Source organism: Sebastes umbrosus, chromosome 10, assembly GCF_015220745.1.
Source record: "Sebastes umbrosus isolate fSebUmb1 chromosome 10, fSebUmb1.pri, whole genome shotgun sequence".
Lineage (NCBI taxonomy): Eukaryota > Metazoa > Chordata > Actinopteri > Perciformes > Sebastidae > Sebastes > Sebastes umbrosus.
The window spans coordinates 27,351,733-27,373,326 of NC_051278.1; the positions used below are offsets into that span (position 1 = coordinate 27,351,733).

At 42.6% G+C, this 21,594-nt stretch overlaps 1 protein-coding gene across 9 annotated transcripts in view; it reads right to left on the reverse strand.

Moving 5' to 3' along the window:
* Positions 1-21,594, reverse strand: part of LOC119495703 (Kv channel-interacting protein 2) — a 197,128-nt gene that overhangs the window by 121,468 nt on the left and 54,066 nt on the right. The window lies entirely within an intron of this gene.

A 21,594-nucleotide genomic window follows, 5' to 3' on the forward strand; every position in this document is an offset into this window, starting at 1 on the left:
AAAGTTTGAGAGTGGACTGAAAATAATTAACCGACTTCTTGATGGAAATCGGTTTAAATCTTTCTCACAAATCCAGGACAAGTTTGTCTTACCTTGAAGCGACCTTTATAGATATATCTACAAGTTAGACATTATATTACAAAACACAAAGACTGGGAGAATATTAAAAGAGAACCAGCTAATATAGAAACCCATTTTATGCAACTGTTTGAACACCCTACTTCAACAAAAAAACAAATATCCCATATGTACAAAAAGCTAATGTTAGACACATCAGATAACACTTTACATATTAAAGGACAATGGGAACTAGAGTTGAATACGATAGTGGACAATGATGCCTGGGAAAGCATATGTTCTGATTGTCACAGAGGGATAGTAAGCCAGCTATGGAAAGAATTTGACTGGAAGGTGAAGGTGAGGTTCTTTAGGACCCCGCTGGTAGCATGTGTTTTTAAAAACAACTCTACTAACCTATGCTGGAGAGGCTGTGGCATGGTCGGCGACCATACTCATATATTTTGGGACTGCCCGAAAATACAAACATTTTGGAAGAGTGTCAAAGAAGAAATTGAGAAAATCCTGGGAATGGACATCCCCCTGGACCCGCTACTGTTCTTGCTGGAAGTATCACCTGAACGCCTGTTTACCACAGATCAGTGCTATGTACTGCATGTCTTATTGATGGTTGGAAGAAAAATTATCACTATTAACTGGATGAAGACTAACTCTCCCACAATTGCTCAACGGTTACAAAAAGTCAAACAGGTGTACATGATGGAATACATGACTGCCCAGGTACAACTGAAATTGCCTATTTTTAAAAGGAGATGGATGTTAGCTATAAAATACCTTAGTTAGGACTTCTGTACTTAATTGTCTTGATGTACAGTTTTTGTAGGTATGTATGTGGGTGGATGTGTGTGCACTCCATCCAAATGCGGCGTTACTTTGTTTTTGTTTACATCTATTACAGGTGAGGCCCAGTCTCAAGGCGGTTTTGTGTTGTGAAGATTAATTGCCTGTTAATTTGTATTAATGGCAATAAAGTTCAAAAAAAAAAAATTAGAAAGTTTGTGACCGAGCAGCCATTTTTAAATCAGTTGAGGAAATACTAAGCACCGCCCAACAGTCGAAGCACAGCCAATAGGAACGCTCTCTCTCTCTGAAATGACTTGTGATTGGTCAAAGTTTCCCGTCGGGCTAGAGTTTCTAAAGTCTGAAAACAGAGCCATGAGGAGGTACAAAAGTCTAGTTTTCTCTCAGAACACATGAATTACAATATACTGAAAGGTTATTATGGAAATTTTGCCCAATGATTGCCAAAAAACTACTGAAGCTTTAACTATATTTTAAATTAAATGTCTTCGGGGTTTGCACACTTGGTTGGACAAAACAGGACATTTGAAGATGTCGTCTTGGGCTCTCTGAGCTTTTGATGGGCACTTTTCATGATTTATTTGACATTTTATTAGGACTGTCAATCGATTTAAATAGTTAATCGCGATTAATCACACATTTTTCATCTGTTCAAAATGTACCTTAAAGGGAGATTTGTCAAGTATTTAATACTCTTATCAATATGGGAGTTGGCAAATATGCTTGCTGTATGCAAATGTATGAATATATATATTATTGGAAATCAATTAACAACACAAAACAAAGAAACCCTCTCAGGTACTGCATTTAGCATAAAAAATATGCTCAAATCATAACATGGCAAACTGCAGCCCAACAGGCAACAACAGCTGTCAGTGTGTCAGTGTGCTGACTTGACTATGACTTGCCCCAAACTGCATGTGATTATCATAAAGTGGGCATGTCTGTAAAGGGGAGACTCGTGGGTACCCATACAACCCATTTTCATTCACATGGGTCACACTCAGGTCAGAGGTCAAGGGACCCCTTTGTAAATGGCCAGGACAGTTTTTCATATGATACCAGTATCTTTTCTAGCTTTAAAAGTGAGCTCACTACAATCTCCAAAAGATCAATTGCCTTAATGTGTTTGACAGGCCTACATTTTATACATTTAACGATTAATACAAAAATAATCAGAGTAATCAATAACGAAACTTTTTTAAGCTCCTTAATGAAACGGACACAAGGGATCAAGACCCAGTAAAAAGAGACTGAATCACTACAGGAATGAGAGGCAGGAATCCCAGTTAAAAGTCTTTTGTGATGTCTAAGCGACAGGTAGAAACACACAGGTAAAGGAGTGCTAACATACAAGATCATTACACTAGCTGTAATAGACAGACTAAATGGGACGGACACACAATGGGAATAGTTTGAGTGTCTTATTGAAGATGAGGAACATAAGAGGACGTTTGGGTGGACAGACAGGGCAACAGTGAACACAGTGAAAACAAGCACACTGACACATGAAGCCCTTCAGGGTATTAAACCATCAGGTGTGTCCGTAGCGTATTTGCTGTGATGGGTAAGACATATGGTGCAAGTCTTAACCACAAATCTGGGCTCGGTGAACATAGATTGGTCAACCACGGTGCTCTCCAAGCATCCTAAGTTATTTTAATATTAGGGCTGTCAAAGTTAATTGGGTAATAACGCAAATATGTTTTAACGGCACTTATTTCTTTAACGCATTAACACAACTTGCAATTTTTTATCTCAGTATTAAAGCTAGAGTGCACATACTGGCATCATATTAAACAAGAAACCTAAGAAATCCATTGGTACCAACCATGTCCTACTAGCTTGTTGCGAAGGAGGATAAATAATGCTCCAAACTTACGCTAAATTTGTGCAAGGAAAAACTGGCATGGCCATTTTCAAAGGGGTCCCTTGACCTCTGACCTCCAGATATGTGAATGAAAATGGGTTCTATGGGTACCCACGAGTCTCCCCTTTACAGACATGCCCACTTTATGATAATCGCATGCAGTTTGGGGCAAGTCATAGTCAAGTCACTGTTGTTGCCTGTTGGGCTGCAGTTTGCCATGTTGTGATTTTTTATGCTAAATGCAGTACCTGTGAGGGTTTCTGAACAATATCTGTCATTGTTTTGTGTTGTTAATTGATTTCCAATAATACATATATATATACATTTGCATAAAGCAAGCATATTTGCCCACTCCACTCCAACTGAACAGATAAAAAAATATGTGATTCATTTGCGATTAATCACTATTAACTATGGACAATTTTAATCGATTGACAGCCCTATTTAGTATTTATCTAATTAAACCTCCACATCTTCTCTGACATCAGGACTACAGTATATTTTGCTTGTCCTTTTCTGTTGCACTGGACACTCATATTTATCCATTATTCTCTGTAAACATTGCAGCTCCAAACTTCTGTGTTCTATTGATTCAAACTAGTGTGCAATGCAATCAATGCGCTTTGCCATCCATAAAGCCTCCATCTCTGTGTGTCATCCCACATCTCAAGACTGGCATTTACTCTGACTGGTCGATACTATTATAATAAACTAGTGAAGTGTCATCTCTTTAATTTATGCGAGTCGTGTCCCTGATCAACACAAGGGAATAAAAATAGATTCTATGCTATCTATTGTCTAAATGCAAGCAAACTTCTGCCCCAAGGCTTCCATCTGTCCTTAAATGTCGGCTGGCTGTGTGTGTATGTGTGTGTGTGTGTGTGTGTGTGTGTGTGTGTGTGTGTGTGCTGGCTTATAATGACCAAGCAATAAAGGATGCACATGGGATGTGTGGGATACAATTGGCAAAGTAGACAAGCCATTTTTCACATCCCACTGGTGCTCACAAATCCTTCGCTAGTTGAGACGTTCCATTATATTCTAAAGAGCTGACTTTTAACAGATATTAAATAAAGTCAAGATCAATATTTTAATAATCTGACTTTTTGTTTGATTGAGTAAAGTCGCAAAGGATTTCATTTATGCCAGGGTATTTGCTTTTCTCATTTCTAGCCTCTCGCAGAAGAATCCCAGCAGATAATCAGCATTCGACTCAACACTCCCCCTGTAGAGAGGGGAGCAGTGGCAGAGCCAAGCTGTCTCGGGCATCCTGCTGTTTCCTCACACAGGGCAGAGTTATCATCAAACAGGGATGCTTCGCTGGAGCTCACCCCAATCTCTGTCACCACACCACCTGCTTTAGTGCCACATGGCCACACAGATTGAAGAGCAGGACAGTAAGGGTCGGTCCAGATGTGTATGGTGGCCCTCATTGTGTGGTGTCAATCAAAACGCAGGAGGACAAGATTATTCACTGAAATGGAACAACTTGCAGCACGGCAAAGCCAGCCCCAAATGAGGGAGTTTTATCAAACGATGTATATTCTGTACAGGAGGAAAATATGAATATAGCCTACCCGTTAACAATGCAGTAAATAAACCCCAGAAAGAGCTCCGCAATTATGGTGTAGCTGATTCCTGACTGTGAACACACAAAATAGACGAGTGAGTATATTTTTCATATACAGATATTTAATGGCCTGCTGGTACACATAATTGGGTGTTGCTCTCAACAGTTACTTCCATTTCTGACAGTGTGGCTGGACTAGTACTGAGCCAATCAGAGCCTCATCTAAAAAGCAGGTAACAGCCGATTTAACAAACGTAACAGTGAACTCAGAGGCATATTTAGATACAACTAGGAACAGTGGCAGTAAGGGCAATTAAACTTGCTAATTCACATTTAGCAGGCTGCAGATTCCACATTGTTATTGACAGTTATTGTCACCTTCAGGATAATTAAAGGTGCTAAATATGGGCTAGGGAGCATTTGTATTGCCTCTCAACGGCTCTCAACATGGCGACGATGAGCCGCGGCTTATGGCTAAAGCGTGGTTTACGGTCACCGTAGTGAAGCCGGCTCAAAGTGCGCGCACCAGAAAATGATGTCATCGCGGCTTTCGCGTGGTGCGTGAAGGCTCTGCAAGTTGTCGCGTCGCTTGGTCATGCACCTCTGAATTTTTGTAACTATGCGCCCCAGTGTTAACATGGGAAGGAACCAGAGGGTGGGTGCTACGCTTCTGCGACTACCGGACGGCGTTATCAGCTGTAACCGCCGTATGAAAGCAATGCAGAGCAGCGGCCGTGAGCTAGCCAGTGGGGCACGCTCACATGCTAAGACATTTACTAAAAGTACACGTGGCCGATCCGGCTATGTCAACAACGCAAAGAGAAGCTGGGATTACAACACACACAGAGGGAGAGCGACTTCATTCTCTGCTCAGGTAGACATTACTCCTCTATATCTTTACAGAGCAAATAGTTGTTTGCTGCTATATTAATGTACTGTATATGTAATTTAGCACCTTTACTTAATACAACCAATCTACTATATGTTGCCACCTACAGACTGCTGCAACGATACCAGCTAAATGGAATTCAGCCATCATTAGGTTTATTTTTTATATGTGTGCTTTCCTACTGTTGCATGTCAAAATGTCCTCAGTGAAAACGGCCTATATATCTCCCTATAGGGGAACCAGAGCTGCTGGTCCAGAACTGCAAGTCTTTTCTAGTTGCATGAAATTGGCCGAGGCTAAATCCTTAATGAGGCACAGGAGCTCCCATCATCAGCACATTCCTTAACTCAGTCTTAGCCTTGCATTAAGCAAATCACTGATCTAAGCCTTTTTTTAAACACTCATGGTGACAGTTGTTACCCAGCAGACAAAAAGATGTCACAAAGCATCAGAGGCAGCGTCAGTCACACAGTTGATTGTTAAAGACAGCTCTCTTACCACCTGGCAGGAGGTCGACCTGGCACACAAGCTGACACAGACGGCATGTGCAACCCTCAAAGGCAGTCACGAACACACAATTTCACTTTTTTGCTCTTGCCAAAGGTAAAAGAACATTTTGACTAATTTCAGACTAATGATACTGTACTTTAGAAAGTGCACACACACACACACACACACACAGTAATGAGATCCAGACTTATTATTAGTCAAAGCAGCCATTAGGCAGTGATTTGTAGGACCAGTGTTTGGGGTGAGAGGCGGTCCTCGCAATCAATACACCGATGCCGCTGCACTGCCTCCCATTAGCTGCAGATATTTATGTCTGACTGGAGAAGCAAAGCTGAGGCCATTTGTTCTCATAATGCAGATGCAATAGCATCCCTGCACAGCAAGTCAAAGATCTAGCCACAGAGAAGTGGAAAAGAGGTTAATTACAAATCCAATTTCATTAAAAACTATCTGGAAACATGAATCAAACTCAGAGCACAGTCCCCACATCATCATCCAGCAGGTAGTCCGTGAAGAAAACCAAGACAAATTCAAATTATTATTATCATTATTATTAAAAGATTATTCAAGATGAAGAAAACATATTGAAACATCTAAAAAGCAATGGGACAAAGTGCCATCATCCCTGTGCACAGCGTGCCCCTGATGCCCCAAACACACATAGCAGCATCAGGTTGTTTTTCAGGTGGTAATATGCACGACCCATGGCGAGGAAGACCTCGCTAGTAAACCTGTCATCATGAGCACAACCTCTGGACCTGGGTGTTACATGTCTTATAAATGGAAGCTCCAGCCAAGCCTGGCAGGGATTTCGCGAAGACCTCCATTGGTTGTTTTATGGTTGAATGCCTTCGGGAGAGATAAAAATAAAAAAAAAATTAAATAAACAGATCAAAGAAACCCCCAACCTCAAGGACCATATATCAGATTTCAGGCAGGATACACAGACGCCAGGAGAAGGCGAAAATAAGAAACAGAAAGAGAGGGAAGACAAAAAGGAGAGAGAGAGGTGGCTGGCAGGGGTTAGAGAGAAAGACAAAGAGTGGGAGAGCGATGGAAAAGCAACAGCAGTGGCGTGATTGGAGAGTAAGCAGAGCTCGAGGCTGGCGATGACAAGTAATCACTCACACACAATATGCTTTGACAGCACAAGAAACGTGTCAGAAAAGATCCCCCACGCAAACAAGCAACGGCACTCAAAGTGACACATACACGCATGCAGGCATTCCCACACACACACATACACACACACACACACACACGATACAATCATTAGCATTTATAAATTACAGACATGGCTCTATCAGGCAAGAGGAAACAGCAACTTTCCCCTCAGAAATGATTTGTTAATACTCAGAGGATCCGGAGGGTTTAAAGCCCCGGTTTATGTGCTGGATTATGGCTTGCTGGTTCTATATTTAGTAAATATTGATGAGTCAGGTTCAATCTCACCCACGTTCGATGGTTTGAGGCGAGCCAGGCTGAGCTGCTGCGTATCAATACACGTGCAATTACAGATCGGCAGGCATTTCACCTCTTAGCACACGGGCGCTGAACATGCATACTCATTGCGTTTGCATAGCACAGGGCCAACAAGCCCAGAGTGTGCACAGTGCCCTCAGCTGAGAAGCAGATGTGACATCCACAAGATGAATCTACTCTACAAATAAATCAGACCTTCATAGGGGTTTCTCCAGAGGATTAGATTTGCTAGGGCACACCTGCGCACTTACACATACTGTACAGTACTTAGCCAACACACACTTAATGTCCAAACACACATGCGAGAGAGACACACACATGTAATCGTGAACGTTCACGTACATGCGATCGCACACGCGCAGGTGCAGGCATTACATAATGAAGTCTGCCCCTCTAATCCCTAAGGTGCTTGGGGGTCCTCGCCCTCCAGCTCAGCAGCAGAGAAAAACGAGAGATGAGGGGAGGAAAGGATGCAGTGGATTACATTATCTAATCTAACATAAAATCACTCATGAAGGTGTATAGTTTAATCCCTTAGTCCATGTCTGAGGGCAGGGCACAGCATCTCCCACGCTTGCAATGATGCTGAAGGTCAAACTCAAAACAGTATGCAGCAATGGAACGGTGCCATGACCAGAACTGAAAGATATGCATCTAACAATATGAGCTACACGATTAAAAGCCGTTTCACACCAAGCACGGATTTTCGTCCGGAAAATTTACAAATTCAAAATTCACAGAAATTTATGAAAACTGATTTAGTGGGTTATCGTGAATGCTTGCACAACCCTGCCGAACATTCGTGCGGGGTAAAGATTATTCGGACGGACCTTGATTTAATAAATAAATATCGCTTCATTCTGCATAATAATTAGCCATGTGCTTTTGTTTGCTGCACAGAAAGTGTGTGGTTTTTGGGGGCTGTGGAACAATGGACGTTAGTTTTCGGGGTAACGGACTATCGGACAATATATGGCTTGAGGTCGCCCAGCAGCTGAGATACGATGAAGATGGTAATGCAGCTGATATGCACTTGCTTATGTTGTATGTTGGTTATGGAATGGGGTTAGTCACAACAGCTAACGTTAGTGTTAGCATTACATTTGGGGTCCAATTAGTTTATTTATTGTGTAGTTAACGTTAGCTCGTTAGACCTTCTCTGTCTGGATAAATCATTGGGCCTCATTGCGAAAATGGAACACGGATAATTCACATTGAACCCGGTGTGCATAGTTGTCAATGCGAAAATTTCGCATGCGGATTTCCGCATTCCCACACCACATTTTTGCATTTTCGATAGATCTTAACCTGGAAAAATTACACTCAACAACATGAATTTAACTTGCTTTTGTTTGAGTATAATACTACTTCTGCACTTTGTTGTTCAGGACATTAAAATTCAAAATGCCACAAATTCCTTCAAAAATCTCAAAACCATTGCACTTTGATAGATTTTGGGGTATGTGCAACTAAGGGTTCACTATTATGAAAGAAAGGTCCGGAAGTTTTTCGACAATCCAAAAAAACGCTTAGTTTGAAGCAGACTAACTCCTTAAAAAGGCATATTTCTCTTGTCTGGCTATCAATTTTCTCAGACAGAAGTATCATTTACCAAAGTTTTTCCCACTAATAAGAGGTATAAATCTATTAGAATGTAAACAATGAGTGGTAGGAGTAGTGTTTAATCATAGCTGAGCTAATGATACTGCAGTAGTGCTTTGCTGCAATTTATATTTAGTCCCCTGGCTGCAGTGGATCAGCTGCCTCTAAAGTAGTCTGGCTGCTGTCTGAGTATTTCAGTGAATGACAGGAAAATAATGGAAAATAAAGCTATTTTTAGGATATGTTGAGGTGACCAGCCAGTTTGGAGGAAAATGAACTTAAGTGACTGTTAACGGCACCAGCCATTTCTCCAACACTGCCAAAACCACAACTCTTCATTTAAAACTAACTCTGTGGAGGTATCATTTACGTTTCTGCAGTGGAGTAGATTTATTTATTCTCTGGAAACACTCAAAATTCCTGCAGGGCTAAACCTTAATTTCCACAATTAATTTCTAAAGTGTTCCCTACCACAATGCATTTAATCTACGACTAAATAAATGAAACAAGAAAGACACAAAACGAGAGGACATTAACAAATGATACAGATAATGCGGAGCTACAAATACTGAATGGCAAGACCACCTAATTGAGTTAGTTTAATCGAAAGCCAGACGGCATTCCCTTTGGCGCTGACCCTGGGTCTGACGCTAATAGACAGCAGAGCAGACGGGGGAGAAAAGAAGAATAGGAATGAGCAAATGAAAGGGAATAGTGATACAATGCAGGCACCAGGAAGGTGGAGAGGGAAATTGGAAAGCAAGAGCTGAAGGTAAAGGAGCGCGTCAGGAGGCATTAAGAGGCAGAACCAGAGGTTATGAATGAATGACAGACAAAAGAAGATGAGAGAACAGAAGAAGGCAGGGGTGACTTTCTGATATATTTCACACAAGATGAGCTTGAATGGCAGAGAGGATGGAGATGAAATACTTGCCTTGTATCTATTTCCGACACAGGTTTGGCATCAGTTTGCACTAAACATTATTCTTTTTGCACTCGGGGTGCTCTCCTCGACACTGTGCTCAATTTTATGAAAATGCCTCCACACACAAAAGATGATAGAAATAATTTGCATATGGGCAGTCAGAATGTCCCTGCCAATGTCAAGGTATTGAATTACTATTGAATTATTCCTAATAGTTAGCATTTACTCCAACACGCCTATCTATCAGTAAAATGTTCCCCAAGTATATAGACAAGGAGAAGTTGCCACCATGTGTTCTGCAACATGTTTTCTTGAACGGAGAGAACAAGGGAGAGTCCAGCATGTATCAGAGGTAAAGTCTTTAACAAACAGAGCTAAAAGGAGAGCGAATGTTGGACTTACATTTGTCAGGAGGCCAGAAACACAAATGCAAATGAATGTGAACGTTGCCCCATGTCTGCTGACTGGGTAAATTGTTTGCTAACAAAACTAAATGGCCTTGAAAATGCTTAACACAACTTTAAATTGATATCATTTAAAGTTACTGTATCCTCCTGCTGCTGCTGACTGCTACTTATCTAGGCCCGCCTTCCCAGCTGTCCCATAGGCTGATGCTACAGTGGGCTTTGCAGGGATTGGTTCTTGCAAAATGCCTGTCAAATCCATCAGGGAGGGCACAGGTGTAACCAATCCAGTTACTAATTAATAAGGGTGAGAGCTATGAGCGCAGTAACCAATACACCTACTAAAATAGAGTGTTTAACTTAATATACCATGTATGTGTGTGTAGATATCAAATTAAATACTTTCATTCCTTTTTCTTTATCTTTTTATTATTATTTTCATTCAAATATTTTTAATTTACCTATTTAACCATTTTCTTTCTTATTGTCTTATTTTGTTGGTACCACTGGGTGTATAAAATACAAAAATAATAGTAATAATTAGCAAATATATGTTGGACATTTCATGGATGTACTATTTCCTTGAGTTGATTGCAATAAAATTATATAAAAAATCTACCCTGTGACACTTTTGCATGGCCTTTTCTGTTATACTTTTTGAGTAAAACATATATTTTTCTGCTTCCTGACAGGAGTTGGATTAACCAATCAGCTTGCTTGACACTCCGGGTTGTTGAGATTTTGGAGGTGTGCGTTTCGGCCCCTCTGCAAGCTACAGTTTCCTATAACACCCTTTCCTGCATAGGTCCACAGAGACCTTTACTGCATTTATGAGTTTGTATTCTTTTCACAAACTTCTGTGTTGCGCTCCACCCTCACTTAGAGACCCAAACCCCTCATCAGTCTCTGCCTTCATTAGTCCCTTAAACCGCAGCTACCTTGAAGTGGAAGTCCACAGTCCTTTAGCCATCAACAGTTCTCCTTTCCCTCCCTCTCACCCCCTCCTCATCCACCTCCTCCTCTCCTGGGAAGCCTGTAGAGTGGAGGCTTCCCTCTCCTCTTGATAAACGAGCTGCAGTAGAGGGAAGCTACACGTTGTGCGGAGGAGAGGCGACTATTATACGTGGAGAGAATGGGGTCGTGGATGAAGGAGAGTGGAATGAGGGAACAGACAGCAGCTGCTTTCACAGGTGAGAGTGGTGGCTGGTCACTGGCCTGTGAAATACGAAGAGATGAATGGCCGTGGTTTGTCAAGGCTGGAGCTCCGCCGGTCCAGATCTGTACAGATAAAGAGAATCCTCTTGTCTACCACTGGCTTTAGTTTAAAGGGGTTTTCTGTTACTCCTACTTTCTTTGTAAAGTGGAGAATTGTGTGAGCAGAGAAGTGATCTTGAGGTTCAATGTTTCCTAATGAGGAAGTATATGTCGCATTTTCCTCATGTCCTGCTGACTGAATCTTTTTACAAGTTTGCGTCCTTGAAGTACAGCAGAGCAGTCAGTATTAGTATATCTACTGTATATTAGGGGTGGGGGAAAAAATCAATTCACCTATGTATCGCGATTTTTCTTTTTACGATTTTGAAATAGATTTTTTAATGCCAGAATCAATATATTTGCTTCATTTGAGTCTACGCGGAGGTAGAAGGAGGTTAACGCTTTTATTGTTGTAGTCTGAGTAACGTAACGTCATATCCATTCCGTATCCTTCAACCAAAACAAACCGCAGTCGGCCGCAGTGAGCCGAAACGAGAAAGCAGAAAACAGCGGAGGGTCTGCGTGGATACAACCTGCACCCTCACATTTGAAATCTAAAGGGGTAAACATTACACATACAGTAAAGTATGGAAACACTTTGGGTTTAACACATTACCGGGAAAAGCAGAGCGAGACACCACGACTAAAACTGCATGCAAACTCTGTCGGACAGGTGATCGTATTTCGGCAACGTGCGGTAAAGCCATCCGTAACTCGCATCTCCGTGGTCAAATCCTCCGACGCTATAACTGTGGAGCACCCATATACTGACATTTATGTTAAATGCATTCAAATAGACGTATAAAGAGAACGGAGCTGACGGGGAGAGCCAGTGATGGACTTAGCGAAGTTAGCGGAAGTATACACGTGTGACTATGTCCAGTTTTCAGGAAGGAACTGTATATACAAAATACATATATGGAAATAAGATTGGTTGGATTGGATTCACAAGAAGTGTAAAACAATACATGTCCCTTATTAATTAAAAAGAAAATACTACTAATTTGTGAGGGAAATGTCTTTATTCTTTGATTTTTGGGTTGCTGGAAAAAATGTAATAAATAATTCCTTACAATTACTGATATATTTGACTCATCTCTGACTACATACATGCTGAAAATCAAACATTCTTACTGTATTAATTTGGACATTTTCCAAAGTAAAAGTCTCTAGAAGTGTATTATTTAACTTTATTACCATGGTCTAGTGTTAAAAAAGTTAACAAAAATCGCAATATCGAATTGCAATACTTGTAGAATCGCAATACTTAAAAAATCACAATATATAACGAATCGGCACCCAGGTATCGTGATAGTATCGAATCGGGAGATAGCTGAATCGTCCCAGCCCTACTGTATATCTTGTATTTGTAGGTCTGCATCAAAACACAATATTTTTTTAAAAGACTGGAAAGAAATCCAAATGTTTTTTTGGCACTGTTTGCACACAAGCATCCAAATACAAGTAAATGCCAGCAGCAAACATTCAGTCAACAACTAAACGTCCACTTGAGCTATTAGAACCAACAGTACTTGTTCCTATGGGCTTTCTGGTGGCAGTCTGCGGGGCAGGCCTGCTAAGCTGTCAATCATGCAGTCACCTGACCGATCTGCCAGCTCCCGATGGCCTGAAGGGAAATAAGGGCTCATTTCCTCTCCCCGTCCTCAGAGCTAAAATGGCATGGCAGAGGTACAAGGGCGCGTGGTAGACCCATTTACACATGGCATTTACTCACTAAATGTGCTCACTGGCCTTTGGATAATGCACACTCACTGACTTTCTCTGGCCCTTTCTTTCTGGCGAAATGGGACTAATTTATCAGAATTCTTTGGAACACGACAGTGGTGGAATATTTTGCGGTATCTCTGGATATAAAATGTAAAATGGCCACTCAGATTACTTCATTCCCACTCCTTATTTCAGTGCTTTCTGTCTGCCCTGCTGTGCCCTGAGAAAGAGTGTAAAGGCTCAACTACAGGTTTGTATTGATTGCTCTCACACAGCTCTCTCACAGGTTTAGAGATGATGTAGGTGTTTTCTTTGTGCACACTGTCCATGTGATCGCCGACGACTATGTACCTCGGCGTGTATGATTACACACCGTGTGTGTTTGGACAGGCATGAGTCTATATCAATAGGGTGAAGAGTACAAAGCTAGCACCCCGGGGCACAAATACAGAACCTGATCAATAACCACTACACAGCCACAGGATGAAGATCTTAACCATTAACAATCAATTTCAATCTTCCCTACCCTCGAAGACATCTATAAGCCATGTATATACCATCCAATAAACCGTTCATAGCAGCTCTCAGTTACTCATTTATGACCTTTGTATTGTCTGTTTTCTTTGTCTTTAGCAGAGGAAAGAAGCATAGAAGGAGCTGACAGATGTTAGTATATTCCTTTGAAATTTGAACTTGAACTGAAAGAGACAAGAGTGCACTGTGGATTCAAGCGCAGGCTACAAAAAGTGAGCAAAAGAATAAAGAATTCAGAAGAGACTAGAGAAATGACAACGAGAGAAAGAATAGGACAGTGGCCAAGAAAAGATGAATAAAGAACAGAAAAATAGGCACTTGAGGAGGATGGAATAAAAGATGTTCTGTCCCATCTTGTCTCGGTGCAAATACAGCACAAAAACAAAGAGAGCGACCAGCACATGTTCAGCCAATGATCTTAGGGGAAGGAAAATGTCAGTGAAGCTTCATCTTATTGTGCTAGAGAGAGGATTCAACAAAAGAGGCAAACCGCGGTCTCCTGACTCAAAGTAAAGGATGAGAGGATGTCGCCTGTGTGACTAGTACACAGTAATCATCTCTAATTATTTTTTGCCAAAGCTCAAATCCCTGCAATCACACTGGGGCTTAGCTACACTTATCGCACTCTGCACTAATGGGACCAGCTTGATTGAAAAGGGAGAGTTATCATTTGGATTTATCACACAAGGGTGAACATCCATATACTGTGAATAATATACTGCAGACACACACATACACAGGAGTTTGCAAACTTCCGTGCACATTTATTGTCACTCATACATGTATACACATTAAAGAAACAATGAAATTAACATATTGTCCCCATGGATGTATTATAAGAACTGGATACCGGAGCCAAAGTTGGCGCCTCTTCAATCCGATGAGGATTTCTCGCCTGGTGCATACGCCAAAAAAGTTTTCTAGCTTCCAGGTTCTCTTCCAGGGCGGCCCACTGAATATGCACACACAGTAGTGTTTCACCCGCTGGCCCCTCTTGGCCCATAGACTTCACATTTTGATGACATCACAGGTTTTTAAATCGCTTTTCTCGGCTCAAGGAAGTTTTTACAATATACAACCTCCATGGATAAAAAGTTCTTAATAGAAAGAGTCACTTGTGTTTTCGCGGCCCCAACAGATCTGGTGCATATGCAGCCTTAAGGCCCAGACACACCAACTCGACATAAAAGAACTAGCGGCGACGAAGGCCACCAGTTGCTGCGCCGCCTCACGTCACCTTTGTCTCGGCCAAAAGGTTGCACTCGAACACACCGCAAAGCCTACAGCCGACGGCCAACTACCACGTACGATCTGCGCCTGTGTCAGATGAAATAACTCTCCACACCAGCAGGTCACGGTCGTCCGTAGAGTATTTGTCATTCAAAAAGGGAAACCGGAAGACTGAGGACTGCGGATATACTGTACAAGCCATTGTTATGTTTACATATATGAAACAAAGCGGCGTTTGCCAACCAATTTTCACACCATTCTCACTCACCAATTCATTCCAGATGGCCATGTCGTTGTGAAAATATCTATGTGTTAGAATGATCAGATGAGATGAAGATGAAAAATGAGAAGAGCCTTCTGTGTTTTTCCTCTTGACTTACAGGCTTGCTTTGCTCACTTCCGTTCCTCTCTTTCTCGTGCACTGACTCGTTTAAGCTGAACAGCCAATCAGAGTGATTTCTCGCCACCGATTCAACATTCATTGATTCGCCCGAAAAAACTCCGACACGGGCAGACTAGAGCCGACGGTGAGGGACACACCGCAAAAACTAGGCCGATGGACGCCCACCGATGGCCCCAAATCGACGACCGACTGTCCAACGACCGACTGTCCAACGACCGACTGTCCAACAACTGACTGTCGGCTTGGCGTGTCAGGGTCTTTACAGACATCTCTTTTACAATGGTGGTCTGTGGGGAAAATGCTTTTTCTGCCACAGGGGGATTTTTGGCTTCAATAATGCGAATGGCCACTGGACAAAATTGGAAGCAATGGTGAGCGGAGGCGTTGTATCCACATCTTATTATACATCCATGATTGTCCCTCACAAACATATTGTCCCTTTTTGTGGGGTCCATGACATTGCTCCCGATGTGTGATGGATGATCCAAAGATGAAGATGTTCCTGAGTAATTCCTGTGTTTCCATTCTGGTGTACTACACAGACAATATGGACAGTAGCATTTACCGTGCCAGCACTCTAACACATACACTAATACACACACTCAGATTTCGATTACGTGCACCACGGGAGCAATCATTAGATTACACAACCGGTGAAGTGACTCCACATGTTGTCTCTCAGGGAAAGCCTTTGTGCTGTGCACTACAACAGTAAAGCTTTCTGAGTCACAGTGAAATTGAAGCTGAAAGTCCGTTGTTAACATGGAGGTCAGTGAATCTGGTGGTGTGTGTTAACACAGATTGTTGTCCTTGGGGCTGTGTCACAACATGTCAACAGTAGAAGCATTTAATTGACTGTTTGCTAACCCCCTCCCCATAAACAGCGATTGTCCAATTGTAGCGTAGCAACATAGCAGGCCTGTCAAGCTTAATCGCTCCACATGCCGTAGTGGTGTGCATGAAGCTGTAGTAAGCATTATTCAGTATTTAAAGAGTTTGGAGGGTGGTGCCTTTTATAGCCGTTCCAAAACCAAAAACACAAGAGAACAAGTGTAAGAATGGATTAAACAGTATGTTTGTCTGCTCTGATGTAAGCTACAATCATTAGCATGTCCAGCAAACTAGTTTACTACCTACAGTAATAACCAAGCTTTACTTAACACCCTTTTTATTTCTTCTGTATTTCTTCTTATACCATCAAATCTCATATGAAAGCTGGTATTCAAATAAACTGCCAGAACAAACAAATAAAGGTCAGTTGCTGATAAAGGCCAGGTTGGAATTACCTGTAACCCTACAGCTCACATTATACAATTAATTATAATGTACATTTTCATCAGAGTTCTGTAATACTCACCACTCTGCTGCTCTGAGGTTGTTTTTTTTTACTACAGCAATAATGTTTTCACACTCATTAATTCATTATAGTTGTATCTTCTTTTGTGTATTCCAGTTAAGCTATCATCAACAAAAATCAACACTTACTGGCGTTTTTTCACATTAAAAGCCACCTATAAATAGAGTTGTAAGTTATAATGCGTCCGATACTGCCCAAAATTCGCAAACGGGTAACGGCGAGTATGCCAGTCTATGCACGATCCGATATCATCATTTATTAACCTTCTTTATTTTCTTCATTTACAACTACTGTTTTAGAGCAGCGAAGAAGATCTTATTGCAGGTAGTTTGTCACGTGACGAAAGCAAACAATAACGGTGCCGGGCTAGTGGACAGTGTAACGGTAACGGTAGTCAGAGCGAGGAAAATGTCAGCCATTTGGCAATATCTCACAAGTAAAACGGCGATATGTACAGTATGTAAGGCTTCCGTTTTGACGGGTGGCAGAACCATAGTAGGGTGAATATGGCTGTCCACTGAGGAGATAGCTAAAAGAATACAGAATTGTTTTTTTATTCCTAGCTTACAGCATACAACAAAGATAGTAATCACATCACATCCATACATGGTCTGTAGTAAATAGTAGTAAATAGTTAAATAAAAATAATAATAACTATATATTTTTTTGGTATCAGATAGGCACTGACTGAAGGTATTGAAATTCAGGTATCGGAATCGGTATCGGGAAGGAATTGAATTTATCAAGACAACGGGCAAAGTTTTGCAAGTTTTGACTTTGCATTAACCGAGGAGCAGAACAGAACTTAGAAATAAAAGCCTGTCTTTCATATAAGCCCAAATAAAGGCCTGGCTCTCTCTCTGCCACTGATGGTAAATCCCATTACAGTCTAATTCAAACCAAAGCTTTTTCATTTACAGGTGCAACACAGGAGAAAATACAACGTTTCTACTTCAGAACAGCTGAAGGTGACTCTATTACTTGGTAAATTGTTGTATCAGTAAATACACCACAGAAGATTTGGATTGATTTTTACTGCAGTATTTACTCAGGGGTTTCATGTCCCTGTCCTTAAAGTGTGGGTTTTATATCATAAGAGAGCTTGACTGGCAAGTGTTGCACCTGCAGACTGTAATGTGTGAAAAATCAGTGAATGTAGAGGAACATCAATATTTCAACGTTCTTCATGCAAAGTGAATGACTCAGACGCTTCAAAAATTACAAAAGCATATACTGTTTTTTTAGCCTACTGCAGGTTTCTAGCTTAGTTTTACCCTTAGTACGAGTAGGAAGCAACACAACAAGGCCTGTAGTATAAATAGACTGCGGTAGAACAACCTCTTCTGCAGCTTCTCCGCTCCATCCACTGCCTGTTCCTACTTACAAGGTCCAAGTTGTGGGTTGTGTCTTAATACCTAATCATCTCATAGGAATTTGTTCTGAATTTAAATGGTTATCCTGTAAGGCTGGAACACATCTACCAGAGATGTTAACCGAATATAGCGTAAAATATGCAACTCATCAGCTGAACTGACGGACCGGGTCGCTCTCTCTCGCTCTCTCACCACAGCTCTTAGCTAACGTAGCCTGACAAGACCTCCTCCCACAGCATTTACTCTGCGTTGGACTCACTCTGGAAGCACATGAAAGTTTAAAATAGAGTGCTGTTAGTAATGGAGAAAGAGCAGGGAACTGCTGCAGCTTAGTTTTTCCAAGAGCATAAAATTATGTAAAGCTGTATATTTTTTTTGCGTGCTAAGTGCTTTCAACCTCAGGGTTCTGACATCTACTTTCCATTTAGGGAAAAAGGTGAAAAGAAAATTCCTTTTGATTTGCTCACGTGACACAAATCTGAGCACAAACATTTTCTCTAATGTGTAAATTAACACTACAAATCTTTCTGAACCTTCTTGACTGTGTCCTCTAGCGGAGTGATTGATCCTTTTATCATCAAAGGCTTAAGCTTTTGTCTCTGGTGACCTATCTGCTTTACGTCTTTGTACATACAGCGTGTAAGCCTCGCAGGCAAGCTCATGGTCTGAATACAGATAAACTGTTCAATAACACAGCCTGCCTCAAGTGCATCAAGTAGACATCTATCACATTGTGTTTTCTACACACATTCAAAAAGGCAGAATCAATCAGATTTAGGTTGAAATGGGGAGTTTAGAGTAGCCGCTGCTACAGTATCTCAGATTCAGAACTTCAGACTGGAGGGACAAAAAGAAAGGAGGAAATGAAAATTGTGTGTGTGAGAAAGAGAGAGATGACAAGGCAAACTGAAGGATGCCATGAGGCACCTACGCCAGTCTCAGAGGTAGATAGCTAATTAATCTCTCAGCAGGAGCGAAACGTCAAAATACCGAACCACAGACCCAAGACGGCATCGAGCAGGAAGAGCAGGGGGTGGGTAAAACAACGACAGGGAAAGAGGGAAACTACAAAATATAATGAGGCGAAGAAAACAAATGCATGACAAACAATGACAGAGATCACAGCGGGTTCTTTAGACTGCATGTAACTTGTCTAGACAGTAGATTGTTGACGATGGAGTGAAGGATGTTTTCAGAATAAATCCCCCCAAAAAATGCCCGGAGTGATCTGTACCTGAAAGGGTCCACAAGCTGTATTTTGAAGCATCTGTACTCAACTGTAAATCATATTAATTGTGTGATGTGTACAAATGTAGCAGCTGCAAGACAGTGTGCTATATAGGGACAGATGTCTCATTAAGTACAAGCAGTAACTATCCGGATCAAAAAGGGTCGGTCTGTCTGTCCTGAATTTAAATTGGCCATACAATATAAATAAAAGATATGAAGAAGTTCACATGAAAGTAATGCTGAAATGTTGATTAAATAATTGTCTGATCAGGCTATCTATTAAAATATTACACTGTAATTTGTACATATTCTACAAAATCCATTTATGTTATCCATGTTATTGTGAACCAGGAAGTATAAAGAGCGACAACTGTGCATAGGGAGGAGGTCGGGGTGGATGAGGGCGTCAAAAAACACCAGACTTTCACCCAGGAGACCGCTGTTCATACCCTGCGTGAAACCAGTAGTCAACGTTGATTTATTTGTTTGAATTATCTTAACCCAAACTACGATCTTTTCCTAAACCTAACCAAATAGTTTTGTTGCCTAAACCTAACCAAATTGTTTATTTTGAAAAGACTGGAGCGAAAATCCATCCTCTCCGGGAACCATCACCTTAACGTGGTGGAGAGGTTTGTGTGTCCCTATGACCCTGAGGGCTGTGTTGTCTGGAGCCTCGTGCTCCTGGTAGGGTCTCCCATGGCAAATTGGTCTTAGGTGAGGGGCCGGACTAAGAATGGTTCACAAAAAACCCAATGACAACACGAGGCAGAGGAGGAGTTACCCGGCCCGGAGGAAGCCCGGGGCCCACGTCTGGAGCCAGGCCCAGACGGAGGGCCCGTCAACGAGCGTCTGGTGGCCGGGCTTGCCACGGAGCCCGGCCGGGGATACCCCGAAAAAGGAACGTGGCACCCCCCTCCTCTCCATCCTGTGGGCTCACCACCTGCGGGAAGAACCGCTTGGGTCGGGTGCGCTGCCACACGGGTGGCAGTGAAGGCCAGGGACCTCGACGGACTGGACCCGGGCGGCAGAGGCTGGCTCTGGGGACGTGGAACGTCACCTCTCTGTGGGGGAAAGAGCCGGAGCTTGTGCGGGAGGTGGAGCGCTATCAGTTGGATCTGGTAGGGCTTACCTCTACGCACAGCCTCGGTTCTGGAACCGTACTCTTGGATAGGGGTTGGACTCTATTCTTCTCTGGAGTTGCCCATGGTGTGAGGCGCCGGGCGGGTGTGGGGATACTCACAAATCCCCGGGTGAGTGCCGCTACGTTGGAGTTTACCCCGGTGGACGAGAGGGTCGCCTCCCTACGCCTTCGGGTTATGGGGGGGAAAACTCTGACTGTTGTTTGTGCGTATGCACCAAACAGCAGTTCGGAGTATTCGGCCTTCTTGGAGACCCTGAATGGAGTCCTGTATGGGGCTCCAGTAGGGGACTCCATAGTTCTCCTGGGAGACTTCAACGCGCACGTGGGCAACGATGGAGACACCTGGAGTGGCGTGATTGGGAGGAACGGCCTCCCTGATCTAAACCCGAGTGGTCGTTTGTTGTTGGACTTCTGTGCTAGTCATGGATTGTCCATAACGAACACCATGTTCGAACATAAGGATGCTCATAAGTGTACGTGGTACCAGAGCACCCTAGGCCGAAGGTCGATGATCGATTTTGTAATCGTATCATCTGATCTGAGGCCGGTAAGGATAGGTACAGTACAGTACAGTAAGGATGGGACACTGTTGACCTCAACTGAGGAGGTAATCGGGCGGTGGAAGGAGCACTTTGAGGAACTTCTGAATCCGACCAATACGCCCTCTATGGTAGAGGCAGAGCTGGAAGCTGATGGGGGACCATCATCAATTACCCTGGTGGAAGTCACTGAGGTAGTCAAACAACTCCACAGTGGCAAAGCCCCGGGGGTTGATGAGATCCGCCCAGAAATGCTGAAGGCTCTGGGTGGGGAGCGGCTGTCTTGGATGACACGTCTCTTCAACACCGCGTGGAAGTCGGTGACAGTGCCTAAGGAGTGGCAGACCGGGGTGGTGGTTCCCCTTTTCAAAAAGGGGGACCAGAGAGTGTGTGCCAATTACAGGGGTATCACACTGCTCAGCCTCCCTGGTAAAGTCTACTCCAAGGTGCTGGAAAGGAGGGTTCGGCCGATAGTCGAACCTCAGATCGAAGAGGAACAATGCGGATTCCGTCCTGGCCGTGGAACAACGGACCAGCTCTTCACTCTCGCAAGGATCCTGGAGGGGGCCTGGGAGTATGCCCATCCAGTCTACATGTGTTTTGTGGACTTGGAGAAGGCATATGACCGGGTCCCCCGGGAGATACTGTGGGGGGTGCTGCGGGAGTATAGG